This window comes from Dromiciops gliroides, chromosome 3, assembly GCF_019393635.1.
Source record: "Dromiciops gliroides isolate mDroGli1 chromosome 3, mDroGli1.pri, whole genome shotgun sequence".
NCBI lineage: Eukaryota > Metazoa > Chordata > Mammalia > Microbiotheria > Microbiotheriidae > Dromiciops > Dromiciops gliroides.
Genome location: NC_057863.1, coordinates 468,333,184 through 468,351,399, shown reverse-complemented (window position 1 = coordinate 468,351,399; position 18,216 = coordinate 468,333,184). Strand labels below are relative to the sequence as shown.

The 18,216-nt window shown below is 39.5% G+C and overlaps 1 pseudogene; it reads left to right on the top strand.

Moving 5' to 3' along the window:
• Positions 1-977: 977 nt before the first annotated feature.
• On the top strand, positions 978-16,495 carry LOC122747795 (annotated as a pseudogene).
• Positions 16,496-18,216: the final 1,721 nt, after the last annotated feature.

Here is an 18,216-nt window from a genome sequence, read left to right as displayed (position 1 = left end):
CCAGCACTCATTAAGTGTCCTCCATTTCTGGCCTAGAGCACATAATTCTTATCATTTAAGTCATGGTCCAAGAATTCCCACTTCTTTTCTCGGACAAGATCCTCTTAACAAGTTCTTCACTTCCCAAATCTGTCTCTCTCTCTTCTGAACTCCTACCTTTAGATGAAAACAGCAACAAAAACATCACCTATGACCCAACTGTACTCAGTTTCCTGCCCAGGACATAATCCCTAGGGATGCTTAGGCTTTTTCTCAAGGTATCCTCTGTCCCCTTGCAAATCACCAGAAATGAGTAATGGTCATCGAATTTGAAAATTTTCAAGAGGTTTACTTTGGATACATATATCCATATTTATGCATATATGTCTTCACATAAAGGCTTATATATGTGTGTGTAGTTATATATATTAACTGCCTTCAGGCCTAAAGAAAGATGGATTGTGAATCTAAATTATTTTAATGCATGGTCTTCATGGCCAAAGCAATTGTAGCTAGGTCCATTGTCCTGGATGTCTTTCTAGCACAGCACTTTTAGACAGACAGACAGACAACAAGCATTTAAGAACTTACTATGTACCAGGCACTGTGCTAAATGCTAGAGATACAAATATAAGCCAAAAGAAAGGCTATAAGCTTTCTTCAAGGAACTTACATTCTAATGAGGAAAGATAGCACATAAAAGGGATCTGAAAACGGGAAGTGAGGGGCAGCTAGGTGGCAGAGTGGATAGAGCACTGGCCCTAGAGTCAGGAAGACCTGAGTTCAAACGTGGCCTCAGACACTTGACACTTACTTGCTGTGTAACCCTGGGCAAGTCACTTAACCCCAACTGCCTTACCAAAAAAGAGAGAGAGAGAGAGAGAGAGAGAGAGAGAGAGAGAGAGAGAGAGAGAGAGAGAGAGAGAGAGAGAGTGAGTATAAAGAAAAAGCTTAGTCTGAAAAGGGGAAGTGAGAGGAGCATGTATCCCTAAGAGGGCATGGTAGAAAAGTCTACAGTCAGAAAAACAGCTGGGAGGAGAAGGAAGCATGACAGTCATGGGCCCATCCCCAAAATGGAGGCCGATGGAAGGAACTCACTAATGGAAAAAGTGGACCAGCCGGGTGGAGGAATGTTCCAGTATAAAAAGGCTCCAGACCCTAAGGGAAGTTCCAATGTGAGAAGGCAACTGAGTCATGGTGGTGAAGTTTGGAGAGACAGAAACATTTCCAGGAGAAAAATGAATCTTTAGAATACTATTTTAAGTAACATCAATGAAATCACAGAACTGGTTTAAAAATATTATCTTCAGATAGAGACAACATAGTATAATCGAGAGCGTATTGGGCTTGGAGTCAGGAATACCAGGGTTTATAATCATTTTACTAGTAGTGTACATCTGGACAAGGAATTTAACTTCCATGTGCCTCTGGGGAAAAAAATCCTTAGGCTTTATCAACTAGTTCTTACATGGCTACTGATCTGAATTAGAGAAATGAGTTTCCATAACAGAAACTCTCCATGTTAGCCAAAATTTTATATCCTTCTATTATTAGAATACTTTCTATCTTAGGACTGAAAACGAAGACTGCAATGATTAGAGGTAGAAATCTGATTGAACAAGCGCATTGCCTATAAACTGAAGTCACATTAATTGAAACAATCCTCAATGTCCCTAACCTTCTTCTATGCTTGTGCTCCAGATTTATTCAAATTCAATCTCTTTTTCAACCAATTCCACTGTCTTCTCTCCTTTCTTCCTCATTCCCTCTCTTTTCCCACTGAAACTAGAAGTCAGACCAGGGAAAGTCAACAATTAAATAAAGTATAGTTTCAAGGAACAGTTAATGTGATTAACCCTTCCTTATCTGCAAAAAAAAAAATCTTTTTTTGCAAATAAACATCCATTCTCATAATACACTTTACTGAGATGTCTTTCTAAACTAGACCGATTTCACTTTTTTGAAATCCCCATTAAACCTACACAGCCTCATGTAGGCTCATCTCATATAGGCATGGTAAAAACTTAAAATAGAAGAGACTATTTTATGCCGTAGCTTATCAAAACTACTGAATAAAAAGCAAAAAAAAAAATCAGTCTGTCATAAAAATGTTTTGTCAGTGCTACCTTAGGCTTAATTCTTCTATAGAGTAAATCAAAGTATATATTTTAAAATCTGGAAATCAATGTTATATTCATGTCTTCTCATTGTATCTAAATGCTTTGAGGCCAATCTCATCCCAGAGGCCAAGTTAATGAAACTGAATTCAATAATTTTTCCCCCTTCCCCTTAAAAATGGGATTCAACCATGGAGCAGCAGAAGAACCACTAGAGCTGAACTTGAGGGGCCTAGGTTTAAGACCTGGCCCTGCCATTTACTACCTGTGAGACCCTGGGAATATTATAAAATCATAGAGATAGAAGGGACCTCAGAGGTCATCTAATCCAACTCCCTCATTTTTCAAATGAGGAAGAGTCCCAGGGAAGTTAAGTAACTTGTCCAAGGTCATCCAGGTAGTAAATATCAGAGATGGTATATCTGACTCCAAAGCCAAGGCTCTTTCTACTCTCAATCTTGGCTTTCTCTGTAAAACAAGAGGGATGGAGTAGATCAAAGGTGTCAACTACATAGCCCATAGGCCACAAGCAGCCCACAGTGTGGCTTGAACCAGATTAAAATATAGCCCTAACTGATTTGAATAGTGTAGTTAGGTAGCACAGTAGATAAGAGCACTGGGCCTAGAGTCAGGAAGACCTGAGTTCAAATTCCACCTTAGACACTAGGAAAATCACTTAGCCCTACTTGCCTCAGTTTCCCCATCTGTAAAATGAGCTGGAGAAGGAAATGGCAATCTCCTCCAGTGTTTTTGCCAAGAAGATCCCAAATGGGGTCACAAAGAGTCAGACATGACTGAAGTGACTGAACAATAACAACTAATTTGGATGTTTTGACATATTAATAAAAAAGAGGGGCAGCTAGATGGCGCAGTGGATAGAGCACCGGCCCTGGAGTCAGGAGTACCTGAGTTCAAATCTGGCCTCAGACACTTAACACTTACTAGCTGTGTGACCCTAGGCAAGTCACTTAACCCCAATTGCCTCACTAAAAAAAAAAAGAAAGAAAAAAGAAAAGAAATATATAAACTATATATACAAAATATACAAAATCACATACAATATATGTGGTTTTCTAAGTCAGTATGTAGCCTATTATGATCCTTACGTATGGTTTTTAGTGGTCTCCATTTCCATTTGAATTTGACATCACTGGAGTAAATGACCACTAAGGTCAATTCAAGTTCTAAATCTGTGTATGGTCTTATTAACTAATCCACATAGATGGGAATCACATTGAGCCCGAGCACCATTAAATTTGGCAGATTGTGTCATAGAAGCATTCCAATGTACTCATTCTATTATACTCTTTGATTTGAACCAAATTAGTTTATTACAAAAATGCTTATCATGGAATCAATGCTTAATTTTATTCCTGAAGGTTCAAAATGTTGGCCAAATTCTTGAGTGAATACATCGCTCAGTTGGGTAGTTGTAATTCTTTTCTAATGGTAGCTACAAACGTGCCAGATTCTCTTTTTACATGTTCACCTGCTCCCTCCTGCTGGGACAGAAGAATTATAATACAGCCATGGAACAGCAGCAGATTTAAACCAATCCTTTCTAGAATGAAGCAGGCCAGACTTAATTTAAAAGTGGTCACATTTCATTTTAAGGACTTTTTATGAGGTAAGAAATAGGTCATTAATTTTGATGGCTTTGAGTTAAAAAAAAGAAAAGAAAAGAAAAAAGAAAAAACTCTCTGCCTATATATTATTTCCTTTATTTGTGTGTTCAATTTAGTTTTAGACACCGTCTCTTGCAAAATGCTTAAACCAGCAAGTTATTGTCTCTGATCTGGCCAGGAAACTATCGACTGTAACAGGAGTCTCTGCATTATGAAGTTTCAACTATTCCCACCCCTCTTATCTTAATGTAATAAATAACTACATAGTATTGACCCCCAATTTTCTTTAAGTTCATTATTTAGATTCTGGACATCTGTGGGGCATCTTACTTTTCAAATCTTGGAAGGGATTTTTTAAACCAAAACACTTTCTAGCTACTCCTACTTCTATTTAGATTAAAATGGATAAAGAAAAGCCCATGTTTTAGACTGGGTCTGAAGGGGTAGCTGCCTTTTGATGGGATCACCAGAGTTCTAGAATTTGGTCCTCAGCTTTACAGATTCAGAAATTCAGTTGATCTATTCATGCCAGAATGATCGGGTTCCAAGAGGTCAGATCACACTAACCAAAATCATAGGAGACTAATTTATGAGCAAAAATGCTAGTGCATGAATTTATCATGGGAAATGATACCCAGCAGCATAATTGGTACTGGACATTTGTACAAGGCACTGCCTCTTGGTGGGCAGGTCCCTTGAACAAATTACAGATCACAAGGTTGATTGGTGAGTACAGAATTAGAGCAAATAGAGTTGGATATTCTTCATAAGTGATATTTCCATCAAGGTATGATGCCTTAATCAAATGCTTATCTCCATATTCAGATTCAGAATAACCTCTTCCCTGGATATTGCAGGAAACAAGAGGAAAATTCTTTGGACTCCATTAAAACATTAACTCAAGTTATAATGGCCAAATATATGCTTTATTTTACATTTCTTTTTTTTAATAAAGTAGACTTTTGTATTTTTTTACATTTCTTACATTTTAGATTGCTATCTAGTGCTCAGCACAGTGCCTATCATATTGTGAGTACTTAATTGATGCTTGATGACTTATTCTATTGCTGATATAGAAAGAGAATGATTGGGTATCAAAAAACCCAGGTTCATGCCTTGGCTCAACCCCAACTTAATTAGCTGGATGCATTCATGGGGCAAACTAACCAAATTAACAGGAGTGTGATTTTAGTGTCAATTTCCCCATCTCTAAAATTAGTGATTTAGACTGACTGGTATCTGAAATTTTATATAGATCTAAAATCTAAAACTAATGTCATAAGTAACAGGAACCACCTCTTAGAATACATTACTTTCATAATTAATCTGAAGATACAGAGATAAAAATGAAAAATTCCCTTCCCTCTAGGTGCTTACATTCTACTGGAAACAGCATGCATGTGTGTGTATGTGTGTATGTGTGTGTGTGTGTGTGTGTGTGTGTGTGTGTGTGTGTGTATAAAATATTTAAGTTCATAGAAAGGGCACTGGAAACTGGGGTGGGGAGGGGAGGATCAGGATAAGTTTCCTATAGGAAATGGCACTTGAGCCAACACTTGGGAGGTGCCAGGCACAGTTGCTGAGGAAATGTATTTCTAGAGATGGGGTATAGTTTGTTCAAAGTCACAGAGATTGTAGATGTAACGTTTTATATGTAGAACAGAAAACGGGACATTTTGACCAGACCATGGAGTGTGTGAGTTAATGTATAATAAACTTGGGGGGGCAACTAGGTGGTGTAGTGGTTAAAGCACCGGCCCTGGATTCAGTTGTGACCTCAGACACTTGACACTTACTAGCTATGTGACCCTGGGCAAGTCACTTAACCCCCATTGCCCCCCAAAAAAGGGGAAAAAAATAAACTTGGAAAGGTAGGTTGGAGATAGACTACAAATGACTTTAAATATTCTTGAGATTTTATTCTTGAGATTAAAAAAGGAGCTATTGTGGTTTATTGAATTGAGGAGACCTGTGATTTAGTAACATCAATTTGGCAACTGTGTGAAAAATGGAATGGACTGGGAAGAGAATAGAAGCAAGGAGACAAATTAAGAAACTAATGTACTCAGCCAAGAGAGAGAGGAGACTGAATTTAAGGTGGAGACCATGTCAGCAGAGCAAAAGTGACAAAGGGGAATATATTATAGAGGTAGAAATGACAAGACTTGCCAAATGATTGTGATGTGGGAGGTGGGTTTAATTGATCAGATTGATCATGAGTCGTCCCAAAGAATTACAAGACTCAGTGACTCAGTTTCCCAAGTTTTATTGCAATACTTTGAGTGGCCACAGGGAGAGCACCATGGAGGTCTCTCAAATAGGGAAAGAGAAGACAGTTATATTTATAGTATGGATAAATTGATATCAGTCTCATTATAATAATCTCCACTTTAGGGAGGTATATGAGGGGTTCATATCCTAATTTGGAATTCCTGGGGCCCTAAGCCAATTCCCGAGGTGGGTACCTTTTGCCTGGAGGTGTGTTTTGGAGGTTTACATGTCATAAGGTGAAACTAAGGACAAATTTGGCCTTTTCTGCACATGTTCATAAAAACATACCTCGATTTGCCAAGGTCAGAGTGTCTTTGTGTTTTTTATCTTTCTTTTTTAGGCCTGATTTCTGGATATTAACATTTATCAGTTAGGGTCTCTGTGACCTGTCTCTTTATGGTTTTTTTGTGGGTAGTGATTAATGGAGACCAAACCTCCAGGTAACAATTAATAAGAACCTAGGATTGATGAGGGTCCAAGTCTTAAATTATCCATTAATCCCTTTCAGAACTGGGGTCTACAAGTTATCTATTAGCCCCTCTTGAAGCTCAGATCTAAATTAGAGCTCGGGTCTTAGGTTTGTCTGTTAACCCCTTCTTTACCTCCTCCATCAATTGGACATATGGAAAGAAAAAGGAAGAATCAAGAATTACTCCTCAGTTGCAAATCTAGAAGACCAGAAGAATGATGTTGCTTCCTACAGAAAGCAAGACTAAAGGCAGACAGGTAGTATGTATGAGTGGGGGGAATTAGGGAAATGGATATGCTGAGTTTGAGTTGTCTGGGGATAAATGATTGGATGTGGATTTGTGGGAGAGTAGAAGATTGCCCAAGACACTGAGTTTGCAAATTTGGGTGACTAGAAGAATGAGGGTATGCTTGACTGAAATAGAAGTTCTGAGGGCTTGGGGAGAACATCATGGGTTTTCCTTTAGATATATTAAGTTTAGGGGGCAGCTGGCTGGCTCAGTGGATAAAGCACCGGCCCTGGATTCAAGAGGACCTGAGTTCAAATCCAGCCTCAGACACTTGACAGTTACTAGTTGTGTGACCCTGGGCAAGTCACTTAACCCTCATTGCCCCACCAAAAAAAAAAAAAAAAAGATATGTTAAGTTTAAAGTCTGCCAATGGGAATACCAGTTGGAAATAGTCTGGTGATGATTGGAGGACTAGCCAGAGAGAGAGAGAGAGAGAGAGAGAGAGAGAGAGAGAGAGAGAAGGATTTGGTATGTAGATCTGGGAGAGGTAATAGCAGAGGGGAAAGATTCCCAAGAAATAACACAAAGGCAAGGTTGGGTCAAACACACAATATTTATCCCTGAACAGGTTTCTGTCTTGATTTCCTGTCTCCTGCTCTGCACTCATGAACAATCTATAAGACAACCTGAAGATCCCCATTACCTCTCTCCTTTGATCCTAGAGCTTAGAATGCCCTTAAAGCTGAAAATTTATCTGCTTCCTCTTACTTGGAGCTTCCTCTTTCCTCAACCATCTAGCTTTCCAGTGCCAAAGATACCTCCCAAATGAAAGTTGTCCCCAGCCCCCCACACCCCCCAAAAGAGCCAGAGCTCATTTGCAGTCTATCTCCAACCAATAAACCATGTTTATTATACATTAACTCACATACTCCATGGTATGGTCAAACTGTCCTGTTTGCTGTTTCTACATATAAGACATCTAATTTTATGATCTCTTCACTTCTACTTAAAGTCCCACTCTGGCTTCCCCTCCCCCAGATGTATAATATCTGCATGTAATGGAGGAAAGAGGTAAGGTAATAGAATATCTGCCCCAGGAGAAAAGGGTGTTTAATCTCCTCTTAGACTTTTCTGAATCTAATGGTTTTACCTTTAAAAAAAAAAACTAAAAAAACCCCCAGTATTCAGAGTAATTGCATTTCTGAGTTGATGCCTTACCTCCTTCTATTATGCATCCTTAATTCACTATCCCCACCCCCACCCCCAGGCAGTAGAGATGAGAAGGGAAGGATATGGGTTTCATATATGTATTTATGCATAAGGAATACTCTATCATCAAATGAGTCTGATTCTTCTCTCCACCTTCAGACAGAGCAACTGAAATTGCTTAAAGTGGATGGGGAAGGAATCACTGAGATGATTCCTTGCTTGTCCCTCCATCCCACCACCTCTATCATCCACAAGGCATTAATTAAGCCAACAAACATAGCAGCCCCATAAATTAAGGATTCAGAGACACATACTCAGACTTTCTAGCTCATGAAGTTGCCATATAATAGGTCAGCTAAATTGTATTTAGTATTAAAAAAAAAAAGCCCTGTTAGAAGAGAATTATATGTTAGAGAACCTGAAATCAAATTCAGGCTTAATTATGTGATTAAATCTCTCTACTTTTCTGAGCCTTGGCTTCTTCATTTTAAATGGAGATAACAGTACTTAATTCTATTGATAGGGTTGTTGTGAGGTAAGATTTTATATACCTTAAAGTGCTACATAATGTGAGTTTATAACTAACTATCATAGTGGTTAGGGCACTGGACGTGAAATCAAGAAGACTGGGTTCAAATACCACCTTGTACACTTACTAGCTGATGTTAGGCAAGTCACTGAACCTCTCTGGGCCTCAGTTTCCTCTTCTGTAAAAATCATTAAATTGGACTCAATGGCCTCTAAGTTCCATTTTAGTTCAAAGTCTATTATCCTAACCATCCATCTTGCCTTGTCTATCACCTTTGCTCACACCAGTATGGTCTATTATCCTAAAATCTCATCATAAAAGAGGCAGTGTGGTATAGTTGATAGCGTGCGGGCCTGAAGTAAGGAAAATCTGGGCTTGATTCTTGCCTCTGACACACAGTAGATGTGAAACTGAGACAAAATTACTTAACTTCTCAGTATCCCCCCCATGCAACTCTCTAAGCATGTAAGTTGAAAAATAGTTGACAATGTGCATCACTAGATAGAATTTTCTCACAGAGAGTTCCTAAACTAAAGGTTCCCAAAGTGTGGTTCAAGGACCCTGGGGGGCAGGGGTGGGGGATAACAGGAGGAGGGGTCCCCAAGTCCTGTCCCTTTCAGGGGTCCAAAGGTCACCACTATTTTCATAAGATTAAGAAGTTTTTATTTCTAATATAGTAAATTTCAATAAATTTAACCCACATAGGATCTTTAGGATCCACAATAATTTTGAAGAATGTAAAGGAGTATGTACTGACACCAAAAAGCTTAAGAACTGCTTCCCTAAACAAATGAAATCACAAGTACAGACACCCCCCCCCAAAGAAAATATTCAATACAAAATAAATATATGGAAATATATGAACCACATTATGAAATTGTTATCCTTTAAATATACACAAATATTATATATTTCTGTATTCTACATATATCACATCATACAATCATATGCATATATGTGTGTATACATATATGGAGAGAACGATTAGATAGACACAGGTAGACAAACAGTATGCTATAGAGGACTGGTGTTGGAGTCAGGAGACTCAGGAAGTTCAGGTGCTGCACCTGACACATACTAGCTATATATACAACCATGAGCAAAATATTTAACCGTTTTGTGTCCTCAAGCAACTCTCTATTTGCTCATCTGTACTGGCGGAGTGAGTTTCTACAATGGAAATTCCCTTTACAGGTGGATTCATAAGTCTAGACTAAAAAGTTGTTATGGTTGTTAGATACAGAGTGAAAAGTCTAAAGCCTGTAGCTACCTCACGTCAATCCCTGTCAGTACCAAGACTAGCTTTCTAAGAATGCAAAGGTAAGGGATAGGGTTTACAATGAAACACAGTCAGCAGATCACAGAAAAACAACTCCCCTCTTCAGCGGGGAATCTCTAGAAAAGAAACAATTTAAGTGGCCCATTGACTTCATTAGTTTTCTACTGGCCACCTGAGCCCAGCTCTCCATGTGATTAAATGAAACTCACAAAGGAGTGAGTCTGGCAGAATGGGAGGCAAGTAGGGTGTTTCTTTTTTAACCTCAACCTGGCAGCTGAAGCAACCAATTCTCCCACCCCCAACCCGTATCCAAATGGCCTGGTCTAATGTTTGTCTGGCTGTCTCAACCCAGGGATTTGGAATTGACCTTAGAGTTTGGTAGGACTATCATCAGGTCCAGAAAACTTCTGCTCTGTTGGGGAGATTCTCAACCTTCCACAGAGGAAAGCATACCTCAAGCCCAAGTTAAAAACAGAAGCATTTTCCTCCCCTTGAACAACTTAAGAGAAATAGTACCTACCAATTTGCCATTAAATATTATGCTCTCTTGGCTCCCTTTTGGGGGATTTCTATTCTAAGTGCAACAGTGCACAGTCACCAGAGCTGGGGGTGAGTTGCCTGGGAAGGAGACCTTTTCTGTTTCATTCTGATCCAAAATGGGATTAAAAACTGCCTGGGTTGGTACTCCACAGGAGCAGGGCCAAGACAATGTTGGCTCTGAATGCAGCATTAAGCATCTCAGGAACCGAGCAAAGGAGGCCCTACAGAGACTCTCGAAGCAAAGGAGCCAGCCAAACCATTGTCTGTAAAGGCCCTTAAGGATGTGGGATGATGGTCTGCCAACTGGCTCAGCTGTTTGGATCCCTTTAAACAGTAGCCTTCTTGATTTGCCAGGTTAATCACAGCTGCCTGAATTCTGGTAAAATTAAAACATTGTATCACTGCTCTATTATCCCATTAGGGAAACAACATATTTGTATTTTTTTTTCCAGCCGGCATATAAAGTGCTAATTTATCACCCTTGCAAAGTGTTAATTAAGAGCTGGCCACAACGCTCATTCTGCTTTATACTTAAAGATCAGGTTTTAGTTTGGGTTTTTTGTTTTCTAAAGCAGGACTTTCCAGCACTCTCAAAGATGAAAATACCCCCTAAATGTCTTGTCCAGCTTGGGAAGAGACAACACTCCTACTTTCCTTGAAGACAGAAAATCTACCCTCCATGCTCTTTTCTATCTCCACTGAGGCAGCAAGGCTTAACGGCAAGGGTCTGGATTTGGAGTTAGAAGGCGTAACGGTCCCAAATTGTCAAAGTTACAGGCTTTGGAGAAGTTATTTAAACTTTGTGAGCTTCAGTTTCCTCGTTGATAAAAGTAGAAATATTCATTTCTGACACTTACTACCTGTGTGACCTTGGAAAAGGTCTGACAATCACCCTCAGAGGTCTTTTCTTATCTGCACAATGAGGCAGTTTCCTGACTAAAAGGTGAGAGGTAACATTTTTTTTTAATCAATGAGGGATTTTTTTGTTTGTTTGTTTATGCACATTTGTTACAAAGGTTTCACTTTTCTCCTGGGGAGGGGAGGATGAGAGGTAGAAGGGAAAGGGGAGTGATATAGGGTTTAAAAAAATAAATAAGAGAACAAAAGAAAGGCCAGAATGAATCACCGAAATTCAGGTCAGCTTTGAAAGTTACCTGTTGAATGATTCAAGAAAATGTCAAAGGACTCATGATGAAAAATGCTATCTGCCTCCAGGGAAATAACAGGTACTGTCTGAATACAGACTGAAGCATAATATTTTTCTTCTCTTTCTTTCTTCCTTTCTTTCTCCTTTTTTCTTTTTCTCTTTCTTTCTTTCCTTCCGTTTTCTTGTTTCTTCCTTGTTTGAGGTTTGTTGTTGTTGTTGTTGTTGTTGTTGTTTTCACAAAACGGCTAATTGAAAATGTTTTGCATGATTGCACATATATTACCTAAATCAGATTGCTTACTATCTCAAGGAGGGAAGAGAGAAGGAGGCAGGGATAGAATTTGTAACTGAAAGCTTTAAAAAAAAAAAAAGGATGTTAAAAATTGTTTTTACATGTAATTGGGGGATAATAAAATGTGATTTTTAAAAAAGAAACTTGCCTGTTGAATTTATGATATACTTAGAAAAGCAAGCTATATATAATAAACCTTCCTTCTATACATGGAAGCACTCATTTTATTTGTTATAGTTTAAGTTCAGAATAAAAAATATATTTTTTAAATTACAGAAGTTGGACTAGACGGCCTCTGAGATTCCTTGCAGCTCTAGATTCACGATCCTTTGATGTCAAGACTTACACTATCTGCCTTACATGAGTAGTCATAAAGCTTAAAAACATGGCAAAGCCCTTTGTATTTATAAAGCTCTTCATAAATGCAAACTCCATGCTCAGGCAAATGTATGGTTCAGCAATTCTAAAATTCAAACTAGTCTGCATCTCCCCCTTTCTATTTCAGTAGTTTTCTTCTCAAAACAATGGTCCTTTCCAAAAGTTTTATCTTCTAAAAACTCTGGATTTGAACACTCAATGGTATATTTAAATCTCGATTCAAACCTAGCTTTGCACACTTCAATTTATTAATCGCTAGGTCTCAGAAGATCAAAAGGTGCAATAAGAGATGGCATTTCAACTCATTCTAATGGGAAAGAGTTCTTTTGTCCCTGGAGAGAGCCAGAGTATTACCATAAGAAACTATGAATATGATGACTATAGAAAAGCTTGGGAAAAGTTTTATGAACTGATACAAAATGTAGTAATCAGAACCAAGGAAATAAACACAGTATTGACAACAACGGTAATGGAGAGAACAAAGAAAGAAAGAAGCCTGAATACCATGTAATTATAATGATCAGTCCTGGCCCCAAAGAAAAGATGAGAACCCACTTCCCACCCCTCTTTGCAAAGGTGCGACTATAGGGATGAAACATTGCATACACTGTTAGATTTTCTTACTGTGTTAGTATTGCTGAACTGCTTTTTTTCCCTCTTTATTTGTTTTTAACAAGGGATGGCTCTCCAGGAAAGAGAGGGGAAAAATATATTTAGTAGTGCAGTTGATTTAAAGCAAAATATATAAACACTTAAAAAACAAAAATAACAATTTATTCTTCAGCTCTCTTTTCTCCCAATTCTTATAATATTGATTTCCCTAGTGGGGGGCCCAATTTTTAAAAATATACCATATGAAAAAACAAGAAGCAGCATGGCATAGTAAATTGAGGGTCATACTTGAAGTCAAGAAGATCTGGGTTCAAATGCTACCCCTGACAATTTAGAGCTGTGTGACCATGTATAACTCACAACTTTTCTAGGCCTCAAGCAACTCTAAGAATATGTGTTATCAAGAAGTTGTGGAATTATTGTCTTATTCATGTAAAAGTACAATATACAAGTACTTTGTAATATACCAAATGCAAGTAGCAATGTAAGGAAGGGTTTATAGGACTGCATTTAGAAAATGCCTCCAGAATGAAGGTTCATGCCAAGTCTTGTTGAGTCGGTGTTGAAATTCATCAAATTGATCAGTTACTTCTTTATCATCCACCACTAACCCTTCTCCACCAAGTACAAAGGTCACCAAAATATATTAAGTCTTAAATTTGATGGTCTTTTAATAGTTGTCGTCCTCCATGACCTTTCTGCAATGTTTGACCACCCCTTCCTCCTACCTACTCTATCTTTCCTTAGCTTCCAGAACATTGTTCTCTCCAGGTTGTCCTCTTCTCTCCTGATTGACCTCCCATCTAAATGCTCTATTACAATCTCTTTTTTGGATTATCATCCCTCTCCTACCAACCAGGGATAGATGTATCCATGGTCCTACCTTGCTTTTTCTCTTCTTTGCACTCTTTTCCTTAGTAAGTTCATCTGCTTCCATGAATTCAGTTATCATCTCTATGCAAATGACATATATACATGTATATATATATATGTATGTATATGTATGTATGTATATATATATGTGTGTGTGTGCATGCTGAATTCCAGTCCACTTCGCCAACTGCCTGCTGTACATCTCTTCTCTGTAATACCATCACCATGTCAAGTAACATGTCCAAAATGGAATTAGTCTCCCCTCTAAATCTACCCTAACATATTTCTCTTTTGAGCAGCTCAGTCTTCTTGGTCATCAAGGTTAACATCCTCAGATTCATCCTTGACTCTTTTTTCTCCCTTACCCACTCTCATCCCTAATCAATAGCCAATACCTGTCCAAAAATATCAAGAGATATTTCTCTAGTGTAGAGAATAGTCAAGACCTATCAGTTTTCCCTCCACAACCTTTCCCTTAAGTCAATAGTATGTGATATAAAGATGTAGTCTGTAGGAAAATATCATCTGGAAAGCCTGCCTGTTCCTTTTCCAAATTTGCAAGATTATCATTGAAATATATGTAGATGGTTCTCATAAAGACTGTATAGAGATGAAGAAATCATGAAATAGAGTTCAGTGATCACTGGTATCCTAGGAATCACCTTTTTTGCATGTGATAAACCTTCCCAACTTCCCAGTTACTGTCAAGGGCATCACTATCCTCCTAGGCACCCAGGATGTTGCCATCATCCCTAGCTTTTCATTCACACTATCACCACCCTGGCACAGGCCTTTATCACTTCATGCCTTCTGGTTTGCCTCACAGCCTCAAGTTTTTCTCCACTCCAACCCATCCTATTCTCAGTGTGAGATTTGCCAATGCCCAAAGGCCCCAACCAGAGGAGATTAATCTAGATTGATTGAATTAAGTGAACTGCCTAAGAGTGATTGACTAACCCACTTAAAGTTAATTAAATTGAAACCACACCTGGTCAGCCCTTAAGAGGGTATTGTTCTCAGAAGCTGAGGACTTTGAACTCAACAATGAGACCACTCTCAAGTCCGGTGAACCAATGGATTTGAGTGATGCTGAAGGATGGCTTCTTCCAAGGGAGGGAGGCAGGAAATAGGAAGGGCTGCTGGCTCTCTGGTTCTTTCTCTTTCATGGCTGGAACCTCATGTTGGTGGCAGAAGGGAAGGAGAAGAAGGAGGGCAGACTGAACTCTTAGGGTGGATAGGTTTTGCTATCTTTCTGAATTCCATACGTTCTCTCTTTACTCTTTAATAAATGCTTAATGCCAAACTTGGTGCTAAGGCTTCTAATTTATAAGTAAACCCTAGCTAGTTTTCCCTAAACTAGGGAAAGGAAAAAGTTGACCAAACACATTAGATTTTAAACATCACATCAGCTACCGAAATGATTATCCTAAAGTATAGGTCTAAGCCTGTCTCACTCACACACACACACACACACACACACACACCTCCAGTGACTTTTATTTCCTACAGGACAAAATGCCAAATCTTCTGTAAAATCCTCCCTTTATTTTTCTTTTATACTTAATGTTCCTACATGTATTCTATCATCCAGCTATACTGAACTATTTTGCTGTTCCTCATATATAATAGTCCATCTTCTAATTTGGTGCTTTTTTTTTTACAGGGCAATGAGGGTTAAGTGACTTGCTCAGGGTCACACAGCTAGTAAGTGTCAAGTGTCTGAGGCTGGATTTGAACTCAGGTCCTCCTGAATCCAGGGCTGGTGCTTTATCCACTGCACCACCTAGCTGCCCTGATTTGGTGCTTTTTTACCTGCTCTTTCCTGTGCCTACAACGTTCCCTCCTTACCTCCATCTCCTAGTTTCCCTGTCTTCCTTCAAGACTTAGCTCCAATATCACCTTCTTCAGGTCTTTTCCTGTACTCCTTCCTCAGTGCTAATGCCTTTCAGTTACCTTCCCCCTCTGTCAAATATACCTTGTATGGACATAGTTATTTCCATGTTCTCTCACCCATTAGAATACAATCTCCTTGAGGCTAATGGCCATGATGTTTTGCCTTTCTTCGTATCATCACTCAGCATAGAATCTGACACAGTGCCTTATAAACACTGTTGATTAATAATAGTCTGATTTCTTCCCCCCATCATTTGGTAATTTCCAATCTTTCAAGTATCTCTAAGATAAGCTGCTCAGTCCTCTCAAAATTATGTCACATCCAGCAAGAGTGTGTTTCTGTGTATGCTTCATCATATTAAGTGCCTTTTCTACTTCCTCACAGCACACACTGGGTACCAAGGTCTTATTCCAAATGTGGTGGTTTCAGCTGTCATCGGTGACAATAATAATTCACCACAGAAATGCCAGCAAATCTGTTCCATTTTCATTTATTTGTTGTCCTCTTTGACTTCCATCTATAAACGTACATGAAAGGGAGCCATTACATACAGCAGAGAAGCGGCAGCAGCACTACAACCAAATTGTGTGGCCAAGTTGTATGACTTCACAGAGGATCAGACAGCAGAGTTCAAGGAGGCCTTCCAGCTGTTTGACTGAACAGGGGATGTAAAGATCCTACACAATCAGTGTGGGGACGTGATGAGGGCCCTGGGCCAGAACCCAACCAATGCTGAGGTGCTCAAGGTCTTAGGGAATCCCAAGAGTGATGAGATGAATGTGAAGGTGCTGGGCTTTGAACACTTTCTGCCAATGCTGCAGACCATAGCAAAGAATAAGAACCAGGACACATATGAAGACTACATAGAGGGACTTTGGGTGTTTGATAAAGAAGGGAATGGCCCAGTTATGGGGCCGTGAAATACGGCACATCCTCTTCTCTCTGGGTAAGAAGATGACAGGAAGAAGGGGAAGTGTTGGTGGTAGGACATGAGGACAGCAATGGTTGTATCAGCTATGAAGAGCTAGTCCAGATGGTGCTGAGTGGCTGAGAACAAAAGTCCCCTTTCCACAAAGAATCCCCTAACTTTGTCAGTGTGGAAATGATCCTCTCGACCCTGAAGCAACTTACTACATTGTCAGGGTTACCAACATCCTTTCTTCCAACCCCCATCACATGTCCTCTTTGGCCTACCTGCTCTCTGCTTTCACTAAATAAACTTGCTAACTGCTCAAAAAAAAATGTACATGAAAAATCTAGTTTAGCTGTATCCACTGCCAAGCCTTCTGCAGACATAGTTTCCCATATACTGCTTTTTGCTGCTTTGTGAGATCAGCCTCTTCCATGTGGTTTTGAAAATTACTACGCTCTAGTGTCACCACTGAATAACATGTCTTTCCACTTAGCAAAATCTGTTTCCTAGCTGAGGTGATGCCTGGGTTCTTTTGGCTTCTTTATTGTTACAACTACTCTACAGCACCAAGTTTGACATTAAGCATTTATTAAAGAGTAAAGAGAGAACACATGGACATCACATCCCTCTGGCAACTCCTGCGACGTCACTGGTGCCAAACTGTATTGGCTCTGCCTCTCCTTTGGATCCACCAATGTTGCAGAGAGGGAAAACCTGCTGCATGGGCAACAGCTTGTTTTCCATATTGATCCACCCAGGCCAGCACCCTGGAGAAGACACTCCAGCTACTTCTCATGGGGTAGATACAACATGGGATGCAGCAGTTACCAGTTATAAGTCACTCAGGAGCTGCGGCTCTTGTATTGGACTGCACAGCCACACTGTGGTCTGAGGCTCTTCAAGGTGCTGATCCATGGTTGTCCTCGACTGGTGGAGATCTACTACTACTCTACAACACTTAAATTTCAATAAGAAATGATGATAGGGGGGCAGCTAGGTGGCACAGTGACTAAAGCACTAGCCCTGTATTCAGGAGGACCTGAGTTCAAGTCCAGCCTCAGATAATTGACACTTACTAGCTGTGTGACCTTTGGCAAGTCACTTAACCCTCATTGCCCTAAAAAAAAAAAAATGATGATAGGGCCAAAGTAGTGCAGTGGATAGAGCACTGGCCCTGGAGTCAGGAGTACCTGAGTTCAAATCCGGCCTCAGACACTTGACTAGCTGTGTGACACTGGGCAAGTCACTTAATCTCAATTGCCTAACAAAAAAAAAAAAAAAAGAAATGATGATAATCAGAATCATGGTCTTTATCTATGGCTGTAGTGTCATCAGATAATTAACAGGAATGTGTTCAACCCCGTTCTCCCTCTGTGTACTGAGTGAAGTAAGCTAGGCCTAAAAGGCTATTTAGAGTCTAAGGGTAAATGAAACTTCCGCAGCAATGGTATTACTACTATTCTACCATTCTAAGGGTAGGCAGTATACTAGAAAGAGTTTTGTCTAGTTAGAGGACCTGGGTTCAAAACCCACCCCTCACACTTACTAAGTGTGTGATCTTGAACAAGTCACTTAATCCCCTTGGACCTCAGTTTCCTTATGTGCAAAATGAGGGGATTGGACTAGTTAGCTCCTGAGGCCTCTTCTAGCTCTAAGTCTATGCTCTTACAATCTAAAAGCTACATTCCTTTTGGCTCCACTGAGGAAAAAAAAAATGTTATCCTAAAGTACAATATCATAGGCTGATGGGGTTTTCTCCACTCTATTTGATGCTAGTAAAGTACAACCTTGTGTAGTAGACTTGACCTGACTTGTTAATAGGCTAATGCCTATTAGGGCTCTAGAGGCTACCTCTAGGA